The sequence below is a fragment of the Gopherus flavomarginatus genome, chromosome 1, assembly GCF_025201925.1.
Source record: "Gopherus flavomarginatus isolate rGopFla2 chromosome 1, rGopFla2.mat.asm, whole genome shotgun sequence".
NCBI lineage: Eukaryota > Metazoa > Chordata > Testudines > Testudinidae > Gopherus > Gopherus flavomarginatus.
Genome location: NC_066617.1, coordinates 210879248 through 210906096, shown reverse-complemented (window position 1 = coordinate 210906096; position 26849 = coordinate 210879248). Strand labels below are relative to the sequence as shown.

General features: G+C 42.3%; 1 protein-coding gene across 5 annotated transcripts in view; it reads right to left on the bottom strand.

The window, feature by feature from the left end:
- AGPAT3 (1-acylglycerol-3-phosphate O-acyltransferase 3) overlaps positions 1-18060 on the bottom strand; it is a 154645-nt gene extending 136585 nt beyond the window's left edge. For 2 of the 5 annotated variants that reach the window (XM_050936675.1, XM_050936672.1), the window contains exons 1-2: positions 17719-18060; positions 15397-15480 (exon numbers count right to left, since the gene is read on the bottom strand). The gene's annotated coding sequence lies outside the window, so the exon portion shown is untranslated. Of the gene's footprint in view, positions 1-15396; positions 15481-16948; positions 17047-17718 lie in introns of those variants that run through there. The other 3 variants (XM_050936673.1, XM_050936674.1, XM_050936678.1) reach the window with 3 other exon arrangements.
- Between the last annotated feature and the right edge of the window lie 8789 nt (positions 18061-26849).

Here is a 26849-nt window from a genome sequence, read left to right as displayed (position 1 = left end):
ACTCTTCTGCCAGCATAGCTGTGTCTATAGTGGGGGGTTTACCAACATAAGTATTGCTGTCAGTAGCTACTGGTGTGGTGCTCTGCTCTTGTTCAATGATGATACCGGTCAGCTGCGTGTGTTCCCTCTGCTTGCTGCCCCAGTTCTGCGCAGATAACTAACACAGCAGACCCCGAGAGAACCTCCAAAGATCAGAGACTCTAGTAAGGTACGAAGGAACCCAAGCCAGGTTTATTGTCAAAAGAAGCACAGTAATAGTTTCTCATAGACTCTACAAGACATACTATGAACTTGTGCCCCCTGGCAATGGACTGGCTCAGTCAGTGGCGGGACTTTCCACTGCCTCCTAGGCCAAAAATGCATGCTCCGGGACGTGCTTTTATACAGTCACAGGACAGATTACTCATCCCTACTGACATATTGAGGTACAGCCCCTTGGCTCATTAGGGTGCTGTCTCCCCGTTTGATCATGTTGTTTCAGACTAATAGATCTATCCATCATGCTGTCCTTTTGACTCTGTCTTTAAGATGCACCTGCCTGTTCCTTGTTATGTCTATGGAGTGTCCTTGTATTGGGCTGTCCAGGTGCCATCTTGGCACAAGTTCCTCTTATTAGCACTTACATGTGAATGCACCTGCTTCTAACAACTTCTCATCAGCTTCTGTGAGTGAGGCCTGTCTCTGGCTCACAGCCCAGCTTTTGCTTAGTAGTGCCTGGAAGTACTTTGGTTCAGGCTTCGGGCCTCAGACTGGGCCTCTGACACAAGAATTTGTTTAAGAGCCTCATCTTACTACAACTGTGTCACTAGGGAGAGTGTTTTTTTCACACCCCTGACCAGTAACAGTTGTGCCAACAAGCCTTGTAGTCTACACTTGGCCTGAGGCAGGTAACAAATAATCCCTGAATGATTGGGTTCACACACAGCAACTGAATAGGAAAAAATAGCTCTTCCCTAGGATCTAGAAGAGCCCCTTCAGAAGAGACAACTTCCAAGGAACATCGGATAACTTAATAGATTCATAGATTCCAAGGCCAGAAGAGACCATTGTGATCATCTTGTCTGACCTCCTGTGTAAAAGACGCCACAGAACCTCCCCAAAATAATTCCTAGGCAGCATAGCTTTTAGAAAAATATTCAGTCTTGATTTAAAAATTGCCAGTGATGGAGAACACACCACAAAGCTTTGTAAGTTGTTCCAATGGTTAATTACCTTAGCATTCAAAAAATGTGCACCTTATTTACAGTCTGAATTTGTCAAGCTTCAACTTCCAGACACTGGATCATGTTACACCTTTCTCTGCTAGACTGAGGAGCCATTATTAAATATTAGTTCCCCATGTAGGTACTTACAGACTATAATAAAGTCATCCCTTAACCTGCTCTTTGTTCAGCTAAATAGATTGAGCTCCTTGACCCTCCTGCTATAAGGCATATTTCTAATCCTTCTCACGGCTCTTCTCAGAACCCTCTCCAATTTATCATCATCTTCCTTGAATTGTGGGCACCAGAACTGGACACAGTATTCCAGCAGTGGTTGCACCAGTGTCAAATACAGAAATAAAATAACCTCCGTACTCCTACTCGAGATTCCTCTGTAGATGCATTTTAGGATTGTATTAGCTCTTTTGGCCACAGTGTTGCACTGGGAGAATAATCATGTTCAGCTGATTATATACCACCACCCCCAATATTTTTCAGAGTCACTGCTTCCCAGGATAGTCTCACTCATCCTGGAAGTATGGCCTATTTTCCTTGTTCCTAGATGTATACATTTTGCAATATTAAAATGTACAGTGTTTGCTTGCATCTAGTTTACTAAGTGATCCATATCACTCTGAATCAGTGACTTGTCCTCTTCATTATTTACCATACCCCCAATTTATCTCCTCTGTAAACTTTATCATTGATAAGTTTATGTTTTCTTCCAGGTCATTGATAAAAATTTTAAATCGCGTAGGGCCAAGAACTGATCCCTGCAGAACCCTATTGGAAACTCGACTGTTCAATGACTATTCCCTATTTATAATAATATTTTCAGACCTATCAGTCAGCCAGCGTTTAATCCATTGAATGTGTCATGTTAATATTATATTGTACTTGTTCTTTTAATCAAAATGTCACGTGGTACCAAGTCAAATGCCTTACAGAAGTCTATGTGTATATTACATCAACCTTCTTGCCTTTATCAACCAAACTTGTAATCGCATTAAAAAAAAAGAAATGAAGTTAGTTTGACAGCATCTATTTTCCATAAACCCATCTTGATTTTCATTAATTACATTACCCCTCCTTTAATTATTTATTAATAGCTGATACAGAGTTACTGATCTGAGAAAAGGTGAAGGTAATTTTGTTTAATTATATCAAATTATCTTCCCACTCTCAAACCTTCTCCCCTTTTAATCCCTAACAAAACATTTCTGGGCGAGAAAAATGATTACACAGGTGCAATAAAAAAAGTCAGCTGCAAACAAAAAAAAAATGTTCTTAAAAGTATGAAGAATGTACGTACACAGACAAAACCTGTCATAAGTACAATCATGGTGCCTTTTATATTACCACATTATGTGCTCGTTACTGTGATTTGGCAATTTATTTAAATCCATACTTGAAGTTGAAGTAAATCTTTAGCTAGATGAGAAGGCGAATAAAAGAAATATTTTCACCTTGTGTTGATCTAACATATAAGCAGAAGTATGGTTATCTGAGGAGACCATCCCTTGGTAGGTGAGATTTATGGACTAAAATACCTTCTAGAAACTCAGTAGAAACCCCACGAAGGGTTAGAACTTGTAGCTACACAGCTGCAGAGGGAAAGATACAATCTGGTAACACGTGAGGCACCACCACACTGAATACTTGATTAGTGTGGCAACATAATTATGCTAAAGTTTAAATGTGCAACAGTTGCTACTACTTTGTGGCTTTGTAGGGCCCCTGTATACTACGAAACATTAAGAATTATCATTTTGGATCAGACCCAATGTCCATCTAGTCTAGAAACCTGTTTCTGGCAGTGGACAGCATCATATGTCTCAATGCAAAAATCCAACAGTAGGCAGATATGATATAATCTGCCCTCATGAAGGTCTCATCCTAATCCTTGTTAGAGACTGTCTTAAGGTTTTAATCCCAACTGTTATAATTCTAGATATTCTTGTTAGCCCTATCAATATATAAGAATATGCCATATTATGGGACCCAGTTGCTATGTGGTAGTGTTCAAAGTGGTTTTGTCTTGCCGAGCTATGTTTTAACTATGTTCTGGAATCAAGGCAAAATCCCATAAAAGTGAGTTCCCCAGCATGCCAGAATTTGAGAGTACATAAGGCTTTAGCATACATTTCTCTACTGACTTAAGAATTTACAGTTCATTAAGTAAAAGTGCTACAGTAAGAATAGTCCTAAGCTTTTTCTACACAGTGCATTATTTTGCACCAGTGGGGTGTTACATTCTCGTGTGTTGCACACTAACTGGCCTGTGTGGACCCTGCTAGCGTACACTAAAAGTTCCCTACTGTGTGCTAAAGTAGTCACCTTTCAAACTTTTAGCGCATGCCAGCAGGGTCTACACAGCCCAGTTAGTGTGCAACACAGTAGAATTTACAACCCTCTAGTGTGGATTAATGCGCCATGTAGACAAGCACAAAGTCAAATAATGCAGCAATAGAAGCTCTCTGGCAAAGATATGGAAGGATCTTGGAGTGTGGAGAAGAACTGAAAGGTATGGTCTTAAGGTGCCAGTTTCTAAGGATTCAGATCATGCCTCCTTTACTTTATTTTGGCGAAACTTACACGACTGGTCCCACTGAACTCCGTGAAACAACTCACATAAGAGTTGTAAAATCTAACCCTAAATATTTTGAGGTAAACAAACAAGTGAACAACCAGCAAAAACAAATGGGGTGGGGTGAGCTAAGGTGGACGTACTCATGACTGAATCTGGATGATTTGATATGCCCTGAGTGAAACTGAAAATGGTTTAGAAACATTCAGATTCTGCCAGTTTGCCAAGGATTTCCAGTAGACCAGGTTGTACACTTCAGTACCAAACAAGGAGCCTACCAACCTATTAAAAGGGGACAACATCTGAGCTATTAGGCCTAAATTATACCTACTATGACAACGATGGGATTCATGCATGTGCACATGAACATCAAGCCATCACTCTACACTTTGAAGGAGGCACAAATAGAAAGACACAAAAATCTTGCATGTGTATGCTTAAAACAGCAAGATCCCAGGCGTCTTGTTTTGCTTTTAACCTGGCCTAGTCACAAAAATAAAACAGGCACATAATGTGCATACTTGCAAAGAAATGTAGAGCCCAGGACTGATCACTGTATGTTGTCCAGTAAAAAGAAAGCACATGTTCATAATACTGTAGCACTCAATTCTTCAGGGTCAGAAGAAAGCTTATAAAAATATATGTAATATTCTTAAGCTCCTTCATTTTCAGTTTAAACTGATTTTTAATTGAAAAATTCCCAGGTTTTATAAAAAGCATTACTCACTTTTTTCCAATTTTCACCCTACTTTTGTATCATTATCAATGATACAAATCAGTATCAAATATATAAAAAATAACTTATTTTATTAGGAAGATACAATACATTGCATGAGATATATGTATTACGATAATACATTTGTCTGTGTGTATATGAAAACTGCCTGTTGAAGAAAGGCTATGTATTAGTCTAGAAGATATAACACAATGAAGAAACAGGCACACGCATAAGCTCTGAAGTCCGTACAGATCTGAACATACCGATGTATCTCATGCCCACCATGTATACATTTCAAGCTGTTAGCAGATAATGGCTAAGGCTATGATTTAGTCAGGGGTATTTTTAGTAAAAGTCATGGACAGGTCACAGGCAATAAACAAAAATTCACAGCCCTGTGACCTGTCTATGACTTGTACTATATACCCCTGACTAAATCATCAGGTGATCACTGGTGGGGGGTGGCCAGTGTGGCTGTCCCCGAGGCCACCTGAGTAGCTGGCCCCGGAACTAGCTGCTTTGGCGGCCCAGGGGTCAGTGTGGCTGACCCCAAGGCTGCAAGCCACTGAGGTCATGGAAAGTCACGGAATCTGTGACTTCCGCGACCTCTGTGACAAACACGGAGCAATAATAATGGTTTATAGATTTCACACACTAAAATGAGAAGAAAACAAAAATCTGTATCAGAATGTGTTTCAGAACACAAGGAAGTATTCAAAAGTTTTAAAAATACAAAAAATAGGAGATAAGGATAAAGTTGAGTGTACGCGCTGCAAATGGTGTGGCCCAAGTATTAAATGTAAATATTTATAGGCTAATAGTTTCTACAATAGTAAACTGTTTATTCAAATGAGAAGTTTTACTTGGGGATTAGAGATGTATTGTTTTCTAAAACTCAGAGGTAACTTGTTTTGAGTTCTGTTTTAGTTCTGCAGCAAAACATATTGATGACAGGAATTCAAAGCATTAATCTACTGAATACTTTTCCCCCCATCTTTCTGTCCACCAAAAGAAACCTTGATATTTATCCAGAAAAAAATATTAATAGTTTTTTGCACTGATTTTCACCTGTTTTTGTTTTTGAGGTAAAAAACACTGATAAATTCCAGGGAAAAAAATAAATAAAATAAAAACTGAAAATGATGGGTCCTAAATATTCTTAAGACAATTTTTAAGCACTTTCAGCTTGACTCTGTCATTTTAAAAGCCAGCAGCACCACCTCTGTCCCACCCCACAAATTTCATACAGTAGAAATTCTCTCTAAACAAATTAAGCTGCATTTGAAATAAAAGACATAAGCTTGGAGGCAGCCACATTTTAAAGAGGGCCTTCATATTTACACTAAATGAAATGTTAGCCAGAATTCCATACAGTAGATCACCTGCTTGCATCTTGCTTAAAGGTCAGTTTAAAACATCATTTAGCTATTTAGGCAAAACTGTATCAGACTGAAAGATATTTTAAATAATGAAGTTAGTTTTCTGCTTTTTAAACCAACTGTAAAGCCATATGAAAAAAACTCACCTCACTCTTGTCATTAGGCTCCCAAACTAATGGTATGGCAAAGGGACGTTCCTCAATTCACAGATACGGATGTAGTTGTGATGAGCAGGAGGATATGAAATACCAGTTTTAATCAGAGTTTAGTTTCAAAGGCAATGCTAACTGCAGTAAACTGAGGGAACTTTTGACAACCGCTCCCCACTCCCCAGGTCCTTTCTTCCCTTCCTTCTCCAAGCCAGTGCCATATTTCAAAGACTAACCTTCCAGATGGTTTGTGGTTCCCTTTGGAACCCATCAAGGCTGCTTCTAAATTGGTGTCAGAATGCTTACTACAGTCTATTACAAAGTACTCCTTTCCTTCCAATCATCGCGAAAGGTTAGGCACACTGCCTTGACTGGGAGCAGAGGCTTCAAGCACTGATCCACCATATGTTGCATACCAAGCAAAGGAAAGAGTGAAAACAATTGACATCATTATGCCCTTGAACAACATTTGAGATTGGCATTTGGATATATATATACACATTTGGGATGGGGGCAGGAGGAATTGGAAGAAGCACCTTCATCATCACTTTCAACAACTGAGTAAACAGGATGGGTTGCTTACAGCAGCTATTGTATCTCACTGATGAATGCTTGCTGTCTGTCAGACTGCCACTGTGAAATACTTGCAATAAGAAAGACACTATCAGGGATGCCAGATAACCATGACAAGTGTATCCCTGGCAACAAACAAGTAAACTCAATTTTCCCAGTAAGACTGAAGATTCCTTTACATCCCACAAAGCCATGAAAGTTACTTTCCAAAGTACTGTGCAGATTTACTTTATAAAAAGTGACATTCAGTTAGGATCCACATTTTCTGTAATAAGGGCCTCCCTTCTTCTTATGTAGCATTTCCATTACTGGGCAGGGCCGAGGTGTTTTGCAGCCATAGGAGCTCCTTCTGTACAATCCTCTGGTAATCTCTTTGTGGATGAATAATTCTTTTGATCCACCCAGTATACCACATAGTCCATCCAAGATCTTCTTTTTCTGACTTAGGTTCTTCTGACATTAAATTTCCCTTTCAGTGCCCATAAACATGCATTGCCAGCAGAATCTCTTAATATTTCTTTTCATAAGATCTCTCTGACTAGTGTTTGCTGAGTTTCAATAATCTCCAATAGTTTTTCAATGGTTATTTAGTCTATCCACGATATTTTCAGAATTATTTTACAATACCATGATTTAAAGGATTGTTTTTTCATGGGGTTTTTATTTGTTTGTTTTAGACTTTTGATGGACAGCTCAGGAGGAGAGAATGAAAAGTTTTAAACATTCTTTGGGAGCAGTGGAAGTCGAACCATCTTAGCAGTGTGCTGTTAATTAGAGAATGAAACTGGCCAGTTTAGTTTTTACTGTTAAAACTGAGTGAAGTTGCAATAAAATAAAATAAAAAAGCATACATGGTTTAAAAATAAATTTCAGTTTTAATAATCTAAACTTTTAAACAGATGTAAGGTCAATATTGGTTGTAATGCTAGTTATCAGAGAAATGTATATATTTCTAACAGTGAATTATTTCCCTCATCCCAGGTACATTTTTCATGATGTAAGGATGATTAGAGATATACAACTCTAGCACAAATACAGATGCAGACCTCAGAAAATGAACAACAAATAAATATTACTAAAAACAAGACAAGCCATGCAATCAGCTTCTGTTTAGGAAAGTGTGGTCTGAACTTTTCTAGCCAAAATGGCTCGCAAGGACAACATCAGGATCCATTTCCTTTGCCTGCCTCTGAAATCAGGTTTAAACTGTTACGCTTGACTTATCAGCTGAAACTATCCTGACTCTATTTCTGTGAAAATTTGGTGTTCAGGAAAGCGAGAGATTAGGTTTAACCGAAGCCAACACATTTAGTGTGCAGGTGCTCTGCAAATACACTACTGAGATGTCACACCCTGTACTACAATTGTGCTTGGCCTCAAACTGAGGCCACCAATAATGTTGAATTGTGATGATTTTGCATTGTGAGCAAAGTGAGAGTTAGAAGGAGACCAAACTCAGAAGGTAAGTTTTCTGAGGTGACAAAGTCGGTACACCCAACAGCATATCATCAATCTCTAGCTTTAGGGTGCCTAGGTGACTTAGAAGCACAAATCCCACTGTTAGTCAATAGCATGTATCCTCTAAAGCAGCGTTTCCCAAACTTGGGACGTCGCTTGTGTAGGGAAAGCCCCTGGTGGGCCAGGCCAGTTTGTTTACCTGCCGTGTCCGCAGGTCCGGCCAATCGCGGCTCCCACTGGCTGCGGTTCTCTGCTCTGGGCCAATGGGAGCTGCTGGAATATAATACATCTTATTCTTGTATGGCATGAGGAATGAGCTACACTGGTATAAGCACTTTTATAATGATATAACTGCATCCATACTAGGGCTTTTACCAATATATAGCTCTTTTGATAAAAATCCCCACCCCCTAAACAAAATAATTATATTGGTGAAAGTTTTGTGTGTAGACCAGGCTTCAGGCACTTTTGAAAATCCCATTCTTAACAGCATAGACCATAACAATGCCAATAATTGTTTCTTCATCCATAAAAACAAAGACAACATTTACTACACAGAGTTGTCATAAGGATTATTTAACATTTGTGAAGTGTTTTGAAGAAAAAGAAGAAATGCAAGGTATTTTCATATTCCTGGTTTATGTACCATAAAATTTGGAGAGAATCTCACATGAATTATGTACATCACGTAAGTGTAACTTGCAATATGGACTGTTTACTGCTTGATATGCGAAACCAAACAAAAGCTTATGTATACTGGACAACATTTATTTTGTGCAGTGTTGTTGTAGCCGTGTTGGTTCCAAGATATTACAGAGCTCTGTGTAAGCTTGTTTCTCTCACCAACTGAAGTTGGTCCAATAAAACATATTACCTCATCCATCTTGTTCCTCTAACGTTTATTTCAGTAAAACATGAGAGAAAATAAAACTGATTTATTCCTTAAATGTGTGGCAATTTTGATTAAGTAACTAATGGGTGCAGGTGCTGATTCTAGTCTTTCCTTCTTAAGGGAAACACTCACTAGCATTATTTATAGACAAAGACCGCACTTTAAGATGTCAAGGATCCTGACAACATACCACAATTGCCAAAAATATTTCTAGCCCACAAGAGTAATAAAATTTGTATCAAAGCACACTTGCCTTCACTGTAGCAGATAAAATTTGTCATTGCAGAGGAAAAATGCTAGACATATGATAAAGAGGCCAACACTAAACTGCTTTAGACTAACTGCAAACTGGCACCTTTTTGCAAAACTGTTCAAAAGAGTTTAAGAGCTCTTCATGATGTAGAAACCTTGGTCTTTAAATATTTGTATAAAATAGTCCTGGTGAGTGCTCACCTGCTGTCAGGGAACTCTAGAATTCAACTCTTTCCACTAATTATTTAACACATTCTCCAGCCATCCTCTTCAACTCATAAAATTCTAATGAGAGGAAGGTAATTCTTACTCCGTTAGCCCCTCTAGAAAGTATGGGCTGTTGTTCCTTTGGACCAATTTCAAATATGGGCAGGTATTTTATTGAGGAATCTCATGAAACCACAGTGACAATGAAATGTAAGCATTTAGTCTGTACCCTGGTTGGAAACTGGACAAGGTACAGAAGCTAACATCTCTATTGTAGTGAAAGAGTCATAGGAACTTTAGGCTTCTTTGGGCAGAGACCATGTCTTCTTATGTTTGGAAAGCATCTAACATTGTGGATGCTACTGCAATACAAATAAATGCAATAATTGCCACATGTGGCAAGAACACTGGTTTTCAGTCCCATCCAAGAGGCAGCATGAAGACCCTTTTAGCACCATGCCAAGGCATTAATAAGTACTGACTCTGAGGGGGAAGTATGCTGTTCCAGCTACTCAATCATCATCTCCACTTGCTGCAACACCTGGATTTTCCCTGCAAGAACTAACCAGGCCCAAATTTGGATCAATCACTTTATGAGATCAGACAAGATCATAGAAACAGGTGGTAAGGCTGCAGGCAAAATATACACTTCTCCAATAACAACAATGGAGTAGTCAGACTCAGAGGGCTTGTCTCCACTTACTGGGATCAATACGTGGAGATCAATCCACCAGGGAACAATTCACTGGGTCTAAATAGACCACTGATCACTCTCCTGTTGACTCTGGTACTCCACCGGAACAAGAAGCATAAGGTAAGTTAATGGAAGACTTTCTCCTGTTGACCCAGCGTGGTGTAGACACCGCAATAAGTAGACCTAAGGTACGTCGACTCCAGCTACATTATTCACGTAGCTGGAGTTGTGTAACTTAGGTCGACTTAGTCCCATAGTGTAGACCTGCCCAGAGAAACGTACATATTACCTACAGCCTTACCATCTCGATCTGTGATCTTGTTAGATGACCAGTTGATCCAAAATTGGGCATGGTAAGCGGGGACAGCATGTATCTTAACTTTGTATTTCCTGGTTTTCAGGGGGGTTAAATTACATTACCTTCCATGCCCACCCGAGATCCCAGCTCAGATGGGCCAGGAAAGTGGCCTCCCACCAGATCTCAGCATACACATGGGAAAGGAGAATGTGGGACTGATAGGGTCCCCCACTCTCCCTGCAATCTATCCCCAGGTCCCCCCAAGTGTCTCATATGCTTCTCCCACTCCCCCAATTCCCATCCCCTCCCCCTGACCTGAGGCCCTCCAACCATACCACCCATCCCCATAATCCCCCCATCCCTCAGCCGCAATCCCCTCTCCTCTATTCTCCCTCAATCCCCCGATCCCTCCTAGCAAGCATTCATATCTGTAATTTTTCTTTTGGAAAACAGTTTGAGCACCTTCTGAATTATCTGCCATGCTCAAACTACACATTCTCAAAATAAAACTTTCCTTGACAGAGGCAGATATTAGCAAAATGCCCATATTTCATTTTCTGCTAAGGGTAGGTTTCAAATTTACAGTGCCTGGGAGTGGGTCAGGTTTCCTGGCCAAAGCATATCGCCACGAGCCACTAAGCTCCGGCGGAAACTAGCTGGCTGAAAATTCATCTTGGCTAGTGTCTGATTTACACCCCAGCCTGTAACTAGCCCCTTGCAAGTGACCCCGTTAGCATGCCAGACCCCAAGAATCCACACGGTTCCCCAGGCACAGGTCCGTGGCCTTCATGACTTGGAAACTGAGTCCTTGGGCGCCAGCAATCCTTCTCCTTGGCTCCCTGAAGCAAGTCCAGTCAAGCCAGACTGCCAGAGAAGGCTTAGTTTTCACTCAAGACACAATGCTCTCAGTAAGAACTTGCACTGACACCAGGCAACCTTTTCAAAAGAAGGTAACAATTTATTAATCACTTGACATAGACAATCTGAAAATCCTTCAGTTAGCATAGGGAAGCCAAGGGTAAGATGGAGTTCAGACTGGCAAAGATCACGGATCCCTTCAGCCATGATGCTGTAGCCATCATCTTTGCTTCCTCTCCATTTCTTTGTGCCAGTCCCAGGTCAGAGTCGTGTGTCTCTGAGGGTATGTCTACACTGCCATTAAACACTCATAGCTGGCCCATGTCAGCTGACTCTGGCTCACATGATTCAGGATGTGGGGCTGCAAAACTGCAATACAGACATTCAAGCCTGGGCTCTAGGGGTATGTCTACACAGCAACTACACACCCGCGGTGGCCATGCCAGATGACTTGGGCTTGCGGGGCTTGGGCTGCAGGGACGTTTCATTGCTATGCAGACTTCCACAATCAGGCTGGAGCCTGGGCTCTAGGACCCTACATGCTGCACCAATGCAGCATTTTAAGTGTAGACTTTCCCTGAAGCATGTATATGGACAGAGAAGGGGGTGCAGAGACACATGAGGATGGGGAGCTGGCTGAGTCAGGGTGGAAGGGTGACTGAGTGGGGATGCAGGGACACATAGGGACAGATGTGCATGACTGAATGAGAGAAGCTAGAGGTCAGCCAGGGTCTGCAGGGGGGGAAGCTCCCTAACAATCCCTCCCCCTCCAAAAAAACCTCCTGTTCCATACTTCTTCTACCCACACCCAACAACCCTCCAGGTTCGTTCACATGCTCTTTCACAGCAATTACTTCCCTCTCCCTCAGATCCTCCGTTACCCGACTCCCCCAAGCCTTTGCACTGCTTCTGAGGGGTGCGGAAATACATGTCTGTATTGTAATTTCAATGAATTATTACTTAAAGTTCTGGATTAATATGCCTAGTAAGGAATCCATTTGTCAAAAAAACATTTCCTGGATCATTTTTGTTGTCTGTATTGTTACAGACATGCTGACTGGTATTTTGAAATAAATTACCAAAATAATTAAAACCGGTGTGATTACATTGTGTTATTTTGGTAAATATGCAGAATTTTGCAGAATTTTAAAATATTGTGCATAGATTTTTTAAATTTTTTGGCACAGAATTCCCCCAGGATTAACTGTAGCAATAACAAGGAAATCTCCTCCTAATACATCAAAACACCAAAAAGATACTTCATCTGTTAGTCTTTGATTATACAATTATTTCTTATATTGAAATAATGTACACTTCATGTGCCTATCTATAAAGTTTATTGTACACATTTTACATCTCACTACTACAATATTCAGTACTAAAAAAGATTTATTGTTCTCTTGTCTAGTTTTACAGATAGAAAAGATATACAATGGGACCTGCACTCAGCATATGGCAACATATTAGTGCTATGTTCACTTTAACTTTTGCCCTGCTCAGAAAAGTTATTGGTAACTTTTCATATAGTTTTTCTCCCATCCCTTCTCACTTTCACAGGATACTTAGCATTACTGCTTATCTGTAATCCTACTCAAAAAAATTAAACAAACAAAAAAACAAACATGGTCCACAACAAATAAGAGCTTCACAATTTTACAAGTTTCAAATTTTAGTTGGGAGTATTTCCTATACTTATTCTGTGGATCAGGAAATGTTCCTACATCTGGTGAATGAATGCGTCTTCAGCTGCATTGAAATAAAACTGAATAGGGCAATCAGAGACACAGAAGAAGTTGTAATTTTAGCCTCTTGAAGCAACTGCACTGGTAAAATTGAGTTTTCCCTTAAAATGCCAAGTGGATTCTTGCTTCCAATAACAAATAAAAGATTCTACCTCCCACCCCACCCTAACCTCCTTAGTTTTTCTATAAGATCTGTGTACTGTACCCTGTTCTGTGGAGATAAAACAAGAACAACTAGTTCTCTCCATACTCGTCCTTTAGGTACTCAAAACATTTAAGTTCTTTTTTTGTTTTTAATAATCACACACAAATGCACACAAATTTCGTGCAGAGTCTTAACATTAAATTTCTTGAGGGGTGACAGTAGGCAGGGAGAATGACTGTTGGAAGCATGTCACTACAGATGGTGGGGAAAAAATCTTAGAGATGATGAAATTGAAGGTTCCGCTGCTTCCAGTGATTTTTTAGGGTTCTTCACCTAGCTATTTAAAGCAGGAAGAACAGCCACAGGGCCACCTTCTCTCATCAATGAACCAATGGCTTCAAGTGTTGACAGTCAGCAAGTCTTTCAAAAAAAAAAAACCCTCTACATTAAATGTACACAGGAAAGTAAGACTGGCAACATAGATACTTTTAAAATATGAGAAGAAATATCTAGTGCACAAGTTCAACAGTTTTTGACTGAAATAACTAAGATGATGAGAAATAAGCAATGAGGAGCACCATTGCGTTGATGTTTTAATAAGCAAGGGGACAAAGGAAAGAGAACTAAATACAACTTTTTAAGAAAAATTGTAGCATGATGCTTCCACCAATATTAGTAATTCAGCGATAAATACACTATAGTTAACAGGAATACCTTATTTACACATTTCCCCTGAAGACTACAGTTCCTAATCCAACAACTCAGTAATAGTTTCATAAATAAGCAAAACATCAATTAAGACTTCAAAACAAAGAGTCTTTCTGCGGATGGAAACCAAAAGAAAAAATAAAACTAATAGTGGAATGTGCAGCAAACAGTTTCATTTTGTGAAAGAACTATGACAGAGGGCAATAGCTTTATCATTCCATGAATGGGGAAAAAAGATCATAAGCACTTTTAACTGGAAAGGGTTCCATACAGATAGAATTTTGTTTTGTTTGCTGAAACATCTTTTTGAGAAGATTAAGAATTAGGATCTATGGAAACTGAAATTCCTTATACACCTCTACCCCGATATAACGCGACCCAATACAACATGAATTTGGATATAACGCGGTAAAGCAGCGATCCAGGGGGGTGGGGCTGCGCGCTCTGGTGGATCAAAGGAAGTGTTTCACCTATAACACAGTAAGATTTTTTGGCTCCTGCAAACAGCGTTATATTGGGGTAGAGGTGTATTTCAGTTCAAGATAACTTCAGTGACCACACTCAGGGAAACTCAACTGATAAGACCAACTATAATATCAAATTTGGCCAGAAAGCAACTCACCGCTCTAGGTGCTATGCTAGCTTAATTTACTCCCTGGAAACGCTCATGAGCGAGCTATCTACAGTACACTGCCAAACCACACAAAGTTATTATAAATGGTGCTGCAAGACTGATTGTGTTCAGATAAGACAATCCAATTGGTTTCCCTCTGCTATACATGTTAGATTCAAGCTCCAGTTAAGAGGCCAGTAGTTTGTATCTCTTCAGCATGCCAAGGCCATTTGTATGGGAGAGAAGAATAAAGATGAGTAATTAGTAACATAAGAAGCATAACATGAGATGGTGCCATTTTAGACCAGATGGATGAAGTCTTAACTCAATTTCATTAGTCAGCTTTTTTATTTTTTTAATGCAAGTAATGTTTAGCGTAAAAGTCTGGTAACACCAAATATATAGGGTAGGAAGCAGATATGGGTCTAAAAATCAAGGAGCCAAGAAACATGATGCTTTGTTTTTCTGTAACTAAAAGGTAAACTTATCATTGTTTTTCAAAGCCAGAACAGTTAAGCTGGACAACTTTTGAATGCAAGACTGTCTATACTACAGAAAGTGCAGTGACTCACATCTGCAACTAAAAGCACTTGTCCGACTAGTATGGATTCTGCTGAGTTCAACAGGTGCAGCAAAGCATGCCAGACACTTGACAGATTGAGAAGGGGCAACTGCATTTAACACCAGTGTCAATCAGCAGTTTCTGTAGTGTAGACACAGCCCAAGAATCTGCATGAAAGTTTTATCTGTTCCACTGTAAGTGGAATCAAAGCATACAAACCTAATTGTAAGTTTAATCAGTTAGTCACAATAGAATCTAGCAAAAAGAAATTGTTATAGTACAGACAAAAGTAAAACAAAAATTCCAAATGTAACACTTCGTACCAAAAGAAATGCTGTCAAGACAAGCCAGACGTTCACCACTTTACTATTAAGAACTCAGATTCAGAACAGCAATTCACCTGTTGTCAAATATTTGTGATTCTGGACCCTGAAGTGTTAGCTCTAGAGTGGAAGAAAGGGTGAAAGATCAGTTAAGTTTACATTAGACTTGAAAATATGTTTGCTACTACACCCTTTCCCCTTAAAAGAGAGAGGAAACAAAGATCCAAGGAGAGATAGTGGCCTCAAGAACAAAAGCAGTGCTCAAGGAAAATGAGGTGTCAAACTGGCCAGTATGCTAAGGGCTTGTCTTTTCGTACAGCACTACAGCAGCGCAGCTGTACATTGTGCACTGTATAGAGGTGCAGCTGCACTGCAGTAGTGCTGTATACGAAGATGCTATTATACCAACAGGAGTTTCTCCCATTGGCATAATCTCACCTCCCCAAGAGGTGGTAGGTATGTTAGCAGAAGCTCTCCTGCCAACACAGCGCTGTCTGCACAGGGGTTAGATAGGTATAACTCTGTTACTCAGGGGTGTGGATTTTTCCAACCCCTGAGCAATGTAGATATACTGATATAGGTCTGCAGTATAGATCTGGCCTAACACATGCACTGACAAAAGTTTCAACATAAACAGAGTTCCAAGAAAAAGTGACACTGAAAGTTATGAAAGAATTATTACTATTGATCAGGGGGCCTATACATTAGATTAACATTTCATTAAACCCATCACCACCATCCTCCTAAGAGCATCCATGGCTCAGCAATATTATAGTTGATTTAGGCTGTCAAATCCTCAGGGTTTTCTCTTCTCCATTTTGTAGTTACATGCTGTCTCCTCATATACAGTGGAGCCATTCAGAAGTAGGCTTCTTATTTATTTTGAAACCATTCTTTCATCATTTTCTGTACATGCTGCTGCTTCGTCTTAACAGAGGCAGGGCAGATTTCAGCGAGACAAGGACAAGTGACATATTTTCTGCTTTTCAATAATAAGAAACAAAAAATCCTTATCTCAATTCATTGCACTAGTGATGGGGGCGTGGGGATAGAGTCTTAATTTTATTGTGTACAATATTTACTGCCAAGGGCTAATAAGGCCAGCTTATGCAAAGCTCTCTGAGATTCTTTTATGTAAGATGCTATTAACGTAGCATTTTGCATTTCTAGATTTTCTTCTTTTTAACACCTTCTGAATGTCCACGTACAATTTGATCAACTGATACAGCTGGACACTTCAGAGACTTAGTTTAGCTTGACAGGCTCAGCGAGTATATCCCCTCCCTTGCGGCTCCCTTTCTCTCCTCTCCTATTTGCTTCCATGGGTCAGAGGCACAGGGCTTTTCAGACACTTATAAAAACACAAACAAAAGCAACATCCCAGAGCACAGCCCTTCCAATGCAGTGATCCTGCCTGTGCGCACACACACCCCTTCCCGAAATCCCAACGGAAATCAAGGGGCCAGGCCTTCACAGGGTGACGAGATGTCCCGATTCTATAGGGACAGTCTTGATTGGGGGCTTTGTCCTATATAGGCCTCTATTACCCCTCCCCCATCCTGATTTCTCACACTTGCCATCTGGTCACCTTGGGCCTCCCCCAGCCACACCGCCGAGGAGCTGAAAACGGAAGAGCTGAAGGGAGACAAGGCTCTCGCGGCTGCTAATGGGCCCCGCTCTCCAGCTCCAGCGCGGACCGTTCACACACCCATCACAGCCCGCGGCCGCACGGCAGGGGCTGAGCCTCAACCCACCGCCAGCGAAGTCCGCCGGGAGCAAGCGGCCGGCGGGGGTCCCAGGCTGGGCGGAGCCGCGCTCCCCGAGGCAGCGCCAGGGGCAATGCCCGGCAGCGGCCGAGGGAGGAGAGCGGCTAGAGACCCGAGCGGCTGCAGCCGCCGCTGAGCGCCAGCCCCGCGCCATGTGCATCCCGGGCGCACACCGGGAAGACTGTCAAGATGTCAACTTCCAGGGGAAGTCACCGCCCCCCCGGGGTGAAAATTCCCACCCGTCCCCAGCAGCAATGGGGGGAGCGGCTGTCTCGGGGCGAGCGCACGGAGCTAGGATGCTGTGGGAAAGACGCCCACTGAGCGGGGCCGCGGGGAGAGGGCAGGAGATAAGGGCGCGCCAAGGAGGCTGCGGCTGGGGAAAGGGGTGGCTGGCAAAGGGCTGCAGCCAGGAGCGGGGGGCTGGAGGAGGAGTTGCCCGGGGAAGGGCTGCGCTCGGCAGACGCGCACACGACACCGGCCGAGAGGCAGCCCCAGCCAAGGCCCCAGCTGTGCACCGCACAGACAGCAGCAATGTCCCGCATCCGCCCCCCCCCCCCGCGCACCAACCCCCCGCAGCCAGAGCAGCACTAACCTGCTGCCGCCTCCGGATTAGCTGGAGCTGCTGCTGCCCGGCTCAGCTCCGGCCCCTTGGCCGCCGCGACCTCCTCCTCCAGCAGCGACTGCCCTGCTCAGCGCCTGCCCTGGGTGCTGGCACCGCTGCTGCTCCCCGGGAGGCGGGGCCGAGGTAGGATCGGGGCGGCCGGCTGGGTCCCTGCGAGTCTCTTTCATTGAGTGCGGCAGATGCTGCCGTCTCCGCTGCTCCTCTCCCGGCTGCCGCTACTTCCTGTGCAACGATGGTTCAGTTCCTCCCGGGCCGCTGGGGGCAGGCGAGCTGGGCTCGGGGGGGAGGTCGGGGCAGGTGCGGGGCTCTAGCTCTCGCTCTAGCCCAGTAATGCAACGCTGCTGCTGCTGCTACCGCCCAGCCCAGCCCTGGCCTCCCGCTCCCACCGGGGGCACGAACCCGGCTCGCAGCCCCTCCCCAGCCTCACGCGCCCTCCTGCAGCCTGCCTGCCCCGGCTTCGCCTCACGCCTCTGTCCTGGAGCGGGGGAGCTACAGGCGCCCGGCTGCTTCACCCCCCTCCCCCGGGAGGGCGAAGGGGACACGGTCGCAGACCCGCTGGCTGGCTGGGAAACTCGCAGCGGAATGGATTTGCGGCAGGATGCATTGAAGTCCCTGCCTCCGGGGCTGAATGGGTGTGATTGATTTACCCTCCTCGTTTTTCGAGGTCTCATTCATTCACCTCCCTTGCAGAGTGTGCCAGCCCCAGGCATGGACCCAGTAGCAGCTGCACCTCTCCGCAATGCTTACTTTGTAATGAAAGAGGTGCTGTGGCTCAAGCAATTGTTGTTTTTTTTTTACTTTCATAACTGACAGGGCAAGTCCAGAGGTGCCGGGTTTCTAGGACTATGAACTGCCAAACCTAGAGGTGCTGGAGCTCAGCCCTGGCACGCCCTGGCACAAATTAAGCACTGTCTCTCTGCTATTTCTCATTAAGAAATAAATCGTTTTAGACTCACCTCAGTTACCCACACAAACCTGGTGTCTGCTCATGTTTTATTATGAGGTTGGGGTTTTTTTGGCTCTCTTAATAACTAAGTTGAAAATAAAATGATGTATTTTAATATATATCTGTAGCCCATATCATTCAAAGTGACCAGCTGTTTTCCTTTGATTGTGTCCGACGTTCTATTTGCTGTGTTGTTCTAAACTTGTTTGCCCCAACGTATTAAAGGGATGGGGCAACGGCAGGGAGGTAATATCTTTTATTGGACCAACTTAATGAAAGAGAGATGCTTTCCTGCTTACACAGAGTTCTTCAAATCTGGGAAAGGACCCAGTCACCCATACCTGAAGAAGAGCTCTGTGCAAAGCTTGTCTCTTCCACCAACAGAAGTTGGTCCAACAAAAGATATTACCTCACCCACCTTGACTCTCCCACATTCTCTCTCCCACCATTTTCCTCCATGTAATGACCAACATTTGAACCCTGGCATGTTGCATTTAGTACTTGATCCAAAACCCATTGAAATCAAGGGCTCTCTCTACACTATCTTCAATGGCCTTTGGATGAAGCCCTTAAAAAGCCCATACACACAGGTCTGTTTGAAAATCAGGATTATAAACAAAGGAGGGGGGGCATTTAGAGAAATATGGAGATGACATCATGAGGACTTCTTAATATATGCTTAATAACACAGTAACCTACAGGTGCCACTGAAATAAAAATAGTAATAATAAAGGTATAATTCTGTATCTTAATGTAAGTTCACGAAAACAAAGCCATTCAAGTGTAGGATTGAAGATCCATGTATGTTACAGCTTCCTGTGATCCACGCACCACTAAATTCCATGGCAGTTCTGCATGTGGTGAGCAGGATCAAGCCTGTGGTATTTTATTTTTAAACAAATGTATGCCTTGGATTGACAACATTTGTATTATTATTTTATTTTTAAAAGTGTATTTTTAAACAATAAAAACCACACCATATAATAAACACATAGGCCAGATTTATATTCTAGTATGTGGCTCTAAAGTACTTAAGATGTTTAAAAAAAGAAAGGATAACACTTTTAAAAATGGTGTCTAAAGTTATTCTTTGAAGTTTATATTTATGCACCACATAAGTGTTGATTTTCAAAGATGCTAAGTACTTGCAGCTCCCATAGACTTCATTGGGAATTGCTTGCGCTCTGTACCTATGAATATCAGCCCACTTATTTAGGGAACCCGGGGGCAGTCAGGAAGGAGGAGGGGTTGGATGGGGCAGCAGGAGGCAGTCAGGGGCAGGGGTTCCGGGGGCAGTCAGGGGACAGGGAGAAGGGGTGGTTGGATGGGGCAGGAGTCCCAGAGGGGCTGTCAAGGAACAGAGGGGTTGGATGGGGCAGGAGTCCGGGGGGGGGGAAATAGGTGGTGGAGGCCGGGCCACGACCCCTCCCCTAACCAGCCCTCCATACAATTTACGAAACCCGATGTGGCACTCAGGCCAAAAAGTTTGCCCACCCCTGCCCTAGTTCTTATATTATGGGAACAAGTAAATAACTTTTCCTTATTCACTTTCTCCACACGACTCACGATTTTATATATCTCTATCATATCCCCCCTTAGTCTCCTCTTTTCCAAGCTGAAAAGTCCTAGCCTCTTTAACTCTCCTCATATGGGACCTGTTCCAAACCCCTAATCGTTTTAGTTGCCCTTCTCTGAACCTTTTCTAATACTAGTGTAGCTTTTTTGAGATGAAGAGACCACATCTGTATGCAGTATTCAAAATGTGAGCATACCATTGACTTATATAAGGGCAATAAGATACTCTCTCTCTTATTCTATATTCCTTTTTGAATGATTCATAATATCCTGTTTGCTTTTTTTGACTGCCGCTGCATGCTACGTGGACATCTTCAGAGAACTATCCACGATGACTCCAAGATCTCTTTCCTGATTAGTTGTAGCTAAATTAGCCCCCAATGTATTGTATGTATAGTTGGGGTTATTTTTTCCGATGTGCATTTCTTTACATTTATCCACATTAAATTTCATTTGCCATTTTGTTGCCCAATCACTTAGTTTTGTGAGATCTTGTTGAAATTCTTCACAGTCTGCTTTGGTATTAACTATCTGGAGCAGTTCAGTATCATCTGCAAACTTTGCCACCTCACTGTTTACCCCTTTCTCCAGACCATTTATGAATAAGTTGAATAGGATTGGTACTAGGACTGACCCTTGGGGAACACCACTAGTTACCCCTCTCCATTCTGAAAATGTACCGTTTATTCCTACCCTAGTTGCCTAGATCACATCAAGAGCCATTTCAGGGCTCAAATGCTCAGAACTGGAATGAGGCAAATGTGATTTAAAGCTGACCTACCTCCAAATAAGACACTTCTGGGCCTTTCCACTGTCTGAGCAAAAAACATTTGACATACATCAAAGTTGCTGAAATCCATTTATCAGCCATCTAAGCAATTCCAGACAGGCATTTGTTGGCATGCAGGACAGGAAATGTTGTCTTGCATTGATCCTAGTATTTGTTGTTAGTCTGACTGAATATGAGACTATTCTTAGGAAATGTGAACTATCTCCCCCCTGGAAACCCACCTTTCCAACTCTAGTGAGGACCCAGCTCACTTTGTTTAATTAAGCTTGAGTCCAACATAACCTATACACTGAAATTATCTGAGTCTGGCTTCTCACATACAGTGAAACCCCGCTATAATGCGATGTTTGGGGTCCAAAAAATTTCATCGCGATAAATGCTGGGTCGCGGTATAGCGGGGTTTCAAGCCAGTCAGTTTAAGTCAGTGGTCTCCAACAAGGTGCATTGATGTGCGCTGCCTAGTGTCTAGTGCCCCTAGTGCCTAGTGCCCAGGAGGGGAGAGAATCAGTGACCCCGCACCTGCCAGAGACAGAGAGCACCAGAGCCTGCAGCCCCAGAGAAGCCAGAGAGAAGCCACAGCCCCGCGCCTGCCAGGGACAGAGAGCACCAGTTCCCTCAGCCTCAGAGTTCTCTGTTCCTGGCAGGCGCAGGGCCGCGGCTCCTCTTGAAGCCAGAGAGAAGCCACGGCCCCGCGCCTGCCGGGGACAGAGAGCACTGGCGCCCACAGCCTCAGAGTTCGCTGTCCCTAGCAGGCGTGGGGCCGCAGATTCTCTCCCTTGCTATGGTGTTGGGGACCACTGGTATTAGGCCTTAAAGGGGAGCCAACTTATGATCGCGTTTTATGCAATTTCGCGTTATGGCAGGGCACATTATTGCGAGGTTTGACAGTAGTTAGTTAAAAAGTCACAGGGGGACAATTTTCTGTTATTTCTCCAAGACACAAAGCCCAGTCTGAGTCATGTTTGACTCACAAGCCCTCCTCAATTGCAATTAAGCATAGTTGGGCCTCTGGATTGAATGGGGCCAAGCAGGGGTGACAGAACTGGGAGGGCAGGGGGAATTAATGCCACAATATTTCCAGCGTGGGGACTCCATCTCTGCATAAACTGACACACACCTGACTGCCAGGGGAACAGGGAGTGAGGCGCAGATGTGAGAGTAGGAACCAGATGAGCAGGAGCAGGCACCACCATCTGCTTTCCAGCCTGGAGCCAGCTACCCACCACCCTGAGTCTCATTACTTCCCCTCACCCCTCCTCTGCTCTCCATTCACAAGGAGCTTCCATCCCAACCATTGTTAGAACAAGAGGGTTGATGCTTTCTGATCCAGATATTGAACACAGTGTGACCCTCTCCACAACAGCCATGTTATATCCATTGAGGGACAGTCTGAGGAACTGTATTTGCTATTGAAGGCCTGACTGTGGTCTCATTAACATATGTAAATCTGGAGTAACTCCATCAAAGTTAATGTTGTTACACTGGTGTAAAACTGATTATTGAAATGAGTGGATAATCTGGTAACACATATCAGACACAGTTAATTTTTGAGCACTGACACACTCTAACATTAGGTTGGTAAACTCAACCTCCTACTTAATTTGAAGCCTTTCCAAAACAGTTACAGGCACAATGTATTAATCTGAAAATGATCCAAGATACTGAAAATGGCAAATCATTTATAAAAAGTGTCAATCCCTTAAATCCAAATCTACTTGAAACTACTCTTAATGTGCCAAATAGTTTATATGATAAAATAAAATAATAATAATTAATAATAATAGTATGTCTATATAATAATTTGTGCTAGTTTTCTTTACTATGATAGGGCTATACTGATGACCCTGCAGTAGCAGATGAGTAGGGACCTTTGCTATAAAAACATGTTTTCAGACATCTATACCAGCCTGGAAAATGAGTACCTTTGGAGTTAAAATTTTTCATTCTATTTCTCAGGTCAAAAATTGTGGTTTCATTTCCCTTTCCCCTCACCCCTCCACTTTTGAGGTATGAAAGTATAAAAAATTGATTTTTACACTAACACTTTTTCAAATGCTTTTTTGACTTTGTTTATAAAATTTCAAACTTACTATGGATACATTTTCAATAAGGCCAAGTGCTTTTAATGTGGTAGAAGAAATTTGACTAAAAATAATGAAGTTACAATCTAACATTATGGGACAATATTTTCAAAAATGACTAGTGATTTTGGATGCTGATCTAAAAATCAGGTGCCTTCAAAGTGTCCCAAATTGAGCATACAGAACAGCACTGGAATATGATTTTCCCATTTTTTTTAAAATGATAAACTTGTGTAGAATTCCAGATATACAAACATACACATATTTAGCATTTTGTACATTGAAATGCTACATGAACAAGTTAAGACTTCTGTCTTATTAGTTCACATTAATCATGACCATTCTGGACCTTCTCTGCACCCTGGCCAGGTGTCCCCTCCCCTGAAACCATCTACCCACTGCTAAGTTTATTTGAATGTGCAAAATTTTCCCTGTGCATGAAGTGTAGATTCAGGTTCTTTGAGATACTTAATAAAATAGATTTGGGAAAATATTGAATAAATGCTTTTGTGGGTTCATAAGGGAAGGTAGGCAGCAGCAAGGAGACTTTCCTGCCTTTGCTTCCCTGAAGCAAGGGCCAGTCATGACTCTTTTATCAATGCACTCCAAGCATAGGGATTCCTCCTTCCCAGCATTCCCTGGGAGCTCATGTACATTGCTCTATTTTCCCTGCACTAGCATACATGTGCACAATTCAGAGAGAATAAATACTGCCTTAGACCTTCCGCGTCTTCCAGAAGCACAGGAGAACAGTGCATTAATAACCTCAGGACCCCAGTGATGTCAGGAGTTCCAGACCCTGTGAGCTGTTTTGTGGGGGTCGGAGATTAACTCTTGGGTGGGGGAAATGTGAGAAATGGCAGCTGCTGAGGAAGGAGTTAGATAATGGGTAGACCCCTGTGGCATCTTCACAGCATCAGGCTATAGTGACAGTACCATGTTAGGTCTGGTCTACACTAAAAAGTTAGGTCAACCCAGCTACATTGCTCAGGGGTGTGACAAATCCCCACTCCTGGGCAATGTAGTTAAGTCAACCTAATTCCTGGAGTAGATCGCACTCTACTGCCTTTCGGGGAGGCAGATTACCTACACCAACAGTAGAGCCCTTTGCATCGTAGGTAATGTAGATGCTGAAATGCTACAGCACTTGCATCCACATTATATTATTACTGTGACTCTTGTCTTCTCTCCACATTTCCCTCCTTTTGTTTGTTACTTTAATTTAGTGTATATTGTCTTTAATCAGACTGTAAACTTTGGGATCAGGGACCATCCACCTATGTATTTGTTCAGCACCTACCACAGTAGCACCCTAATCTTAATTATGCTTCTGTAAAATAACTTTCCCCCCCCACTATATTATTATGAATTTTATTTTTTTGTATTCCTTCAGTGACTTTTAATAATGTCCTGCCAATATTCATTTTTAAGTAATCAGAACTTCCGCCCTTGGGTTTGTACTTAAACTGCACTTTGTATGTAATCTTGGATACACATAAGTAGCATTTTGGTATTATTACATACAGTGTCTGGTGTAGTCATGTAATAGAAGAACCTACTTTAATGCATAGGACCAAAAGTTACCAAGGGTTTTGGGGGACTTTTAACTTTGCATTTCCTGATTTGTTTTTATAGACACCTTGAGCTTGTTTCCCTTTTACACTAAGACTCACTGCTTTGGGTAGGGTAAAGGAGCCTTAAAGTGTACTGTTAGAATGGTGGAAAAAAGTGAATTGTATGAATGAGAATATGGGCACTTATTTAATGCTGCATTAATATAGATTTAAAAAAAACATACAATTGACATACATTCTTCCTTTTAAACATTGCTAATAGCCTAGTGTACAGTTTTGTTATGGACACTACAGAGCATATTGTTAGCAGGTGATCCCCACTCAGAATAGGCACACACATACTTAACATTTGCATGTGCACTGAGTGCGAGCACACTAAGACACACATTCTTTGTTCACCGTCTTCATCCTCCACATGGTGAACATTTGGCCCTGTTCAATAGCTGTAAATGCTAAGCTGTTTCTCCTTTTATTGGTCAGAGGTTTTTACTGGTCTGGGCAGGCTGCCTTTTCATATGTAAATACATAAAAAGTGAACAGAGGAACTAATGTTGGGTGCCAAGGTGCCCGCATAGACCAACACTGTGATCTCTGACACTTGTGTGGAGGAATTAATTCTTCATTCCTCTTGCAGCAACATGTTTCCGGTCTAGTAAATTGCTATTATATGGAAGAGAATATGCGTTCCTGCTATGGTTTCCCTGTATTTTAATTTTTTTCTTGAATAGTCTGTGGCTTTGCCATTTTGAAAATTGAAAAATGAGAAAATACTATATCATTTATAATATGCGGATGCAAAAGATTACTTCATGTCTTAAGTGGTAACATAGAATGTTCACATTTAAAATTAAAGATGAACTAAATCACAGCTTCTTGGAACCCCAGCCACATCGTGCCTCACAACCCTCCCCAAAAACTTGGGGATAGCAGTCCGCCTTGCAGCAGGTCCTGAAATTGGCAGACTATAGGGGGAAATTAATTCTAAAGTTGAGAGCCCCTTGTATAAAATGCCCTGCTGCCATTAGCCTCTTCTTTTTTAACCTAAGGGGCTGATAACGCCTCTACCGATCACAACTGAGGTAGTCTCATAGAGCATACATAGAGCAGTTGTATGTTGGATAAGCAGCTTCTAGCCAAGCCTTGCTGTATACATCAAAACCAACAGCTTCAGCTTCACCTGGAAACTGACAGGCAGCCAGTGCAGGTTTTGGAACATTGGTTTATGTGCTCTCAGCAAGAGATACTGTTTAACAAATTGGCAACTGCATTAGTCTTAGTCTTACCCTGTCTTATTCTTACCCAGAGCATAATCCAGTAACTGTACCTCAAAGTGACAAAAGCACCAGTAACAGTAGCAAGGTCCCTGTTTGGAGAAAAAAAAAAAAAGAAGTTGCAACTTCCTTGCCAAGAAAGATGGAGAGAAGACGCCTTGTCTAAGAGCAGCTGAGTATCTAACAAGATTCCTAGATTGCAAACACAGGTAACAAGCAGCAGGAATATCCCCACATAGTCCAGGGGGCTATAGTAAGCTCCAGCATGTTATCGGAAACAACTCACATAATTTCACTCTTATCTGGATGGTGCATCTCTTAGTTAGCTCTAATTCATGCCTCAATCTAAGACACACAAGGGATAAAATATGCAGCGACTGCACCATCTCATTCAGACAAGGTGCAGACACAGGGCTGACTATGCTGCATAAAATGAAGTATTCTGACTGCACCTTAACCTGAGTCTCCTTTCTCACAGCAGGTTAACTGCACATTAATTTGAGTATGCGTGCACTGAAATGGCCTTTATATCCATGATGCAGATGTCACCTTCTCCATTTAAAAGCTGGCTTGGGTCCAGGATTGGTCAATTTGCTTCTGTATTTGAATATATCAGTGTTCCAGTGGAATTATTAGAGTGGCATTACACCATGTCTCATGCAGCTGCTCGGAGCCATGCAGGCATCCTTGGTACCCTCACCAGCTGGGGAGAAGTGACAGTGCAGCAAACGCTCATCAGCAACCGCTGCACCAAAGATGTGTTCACAGATACCACTCAGCAGGTGGCCATGAAGGGTCAGAGCTGGGATACTATACAGTGCTGCACCAAGAACTAAGAGCTCAGTAACCCTTATACAAAGATCA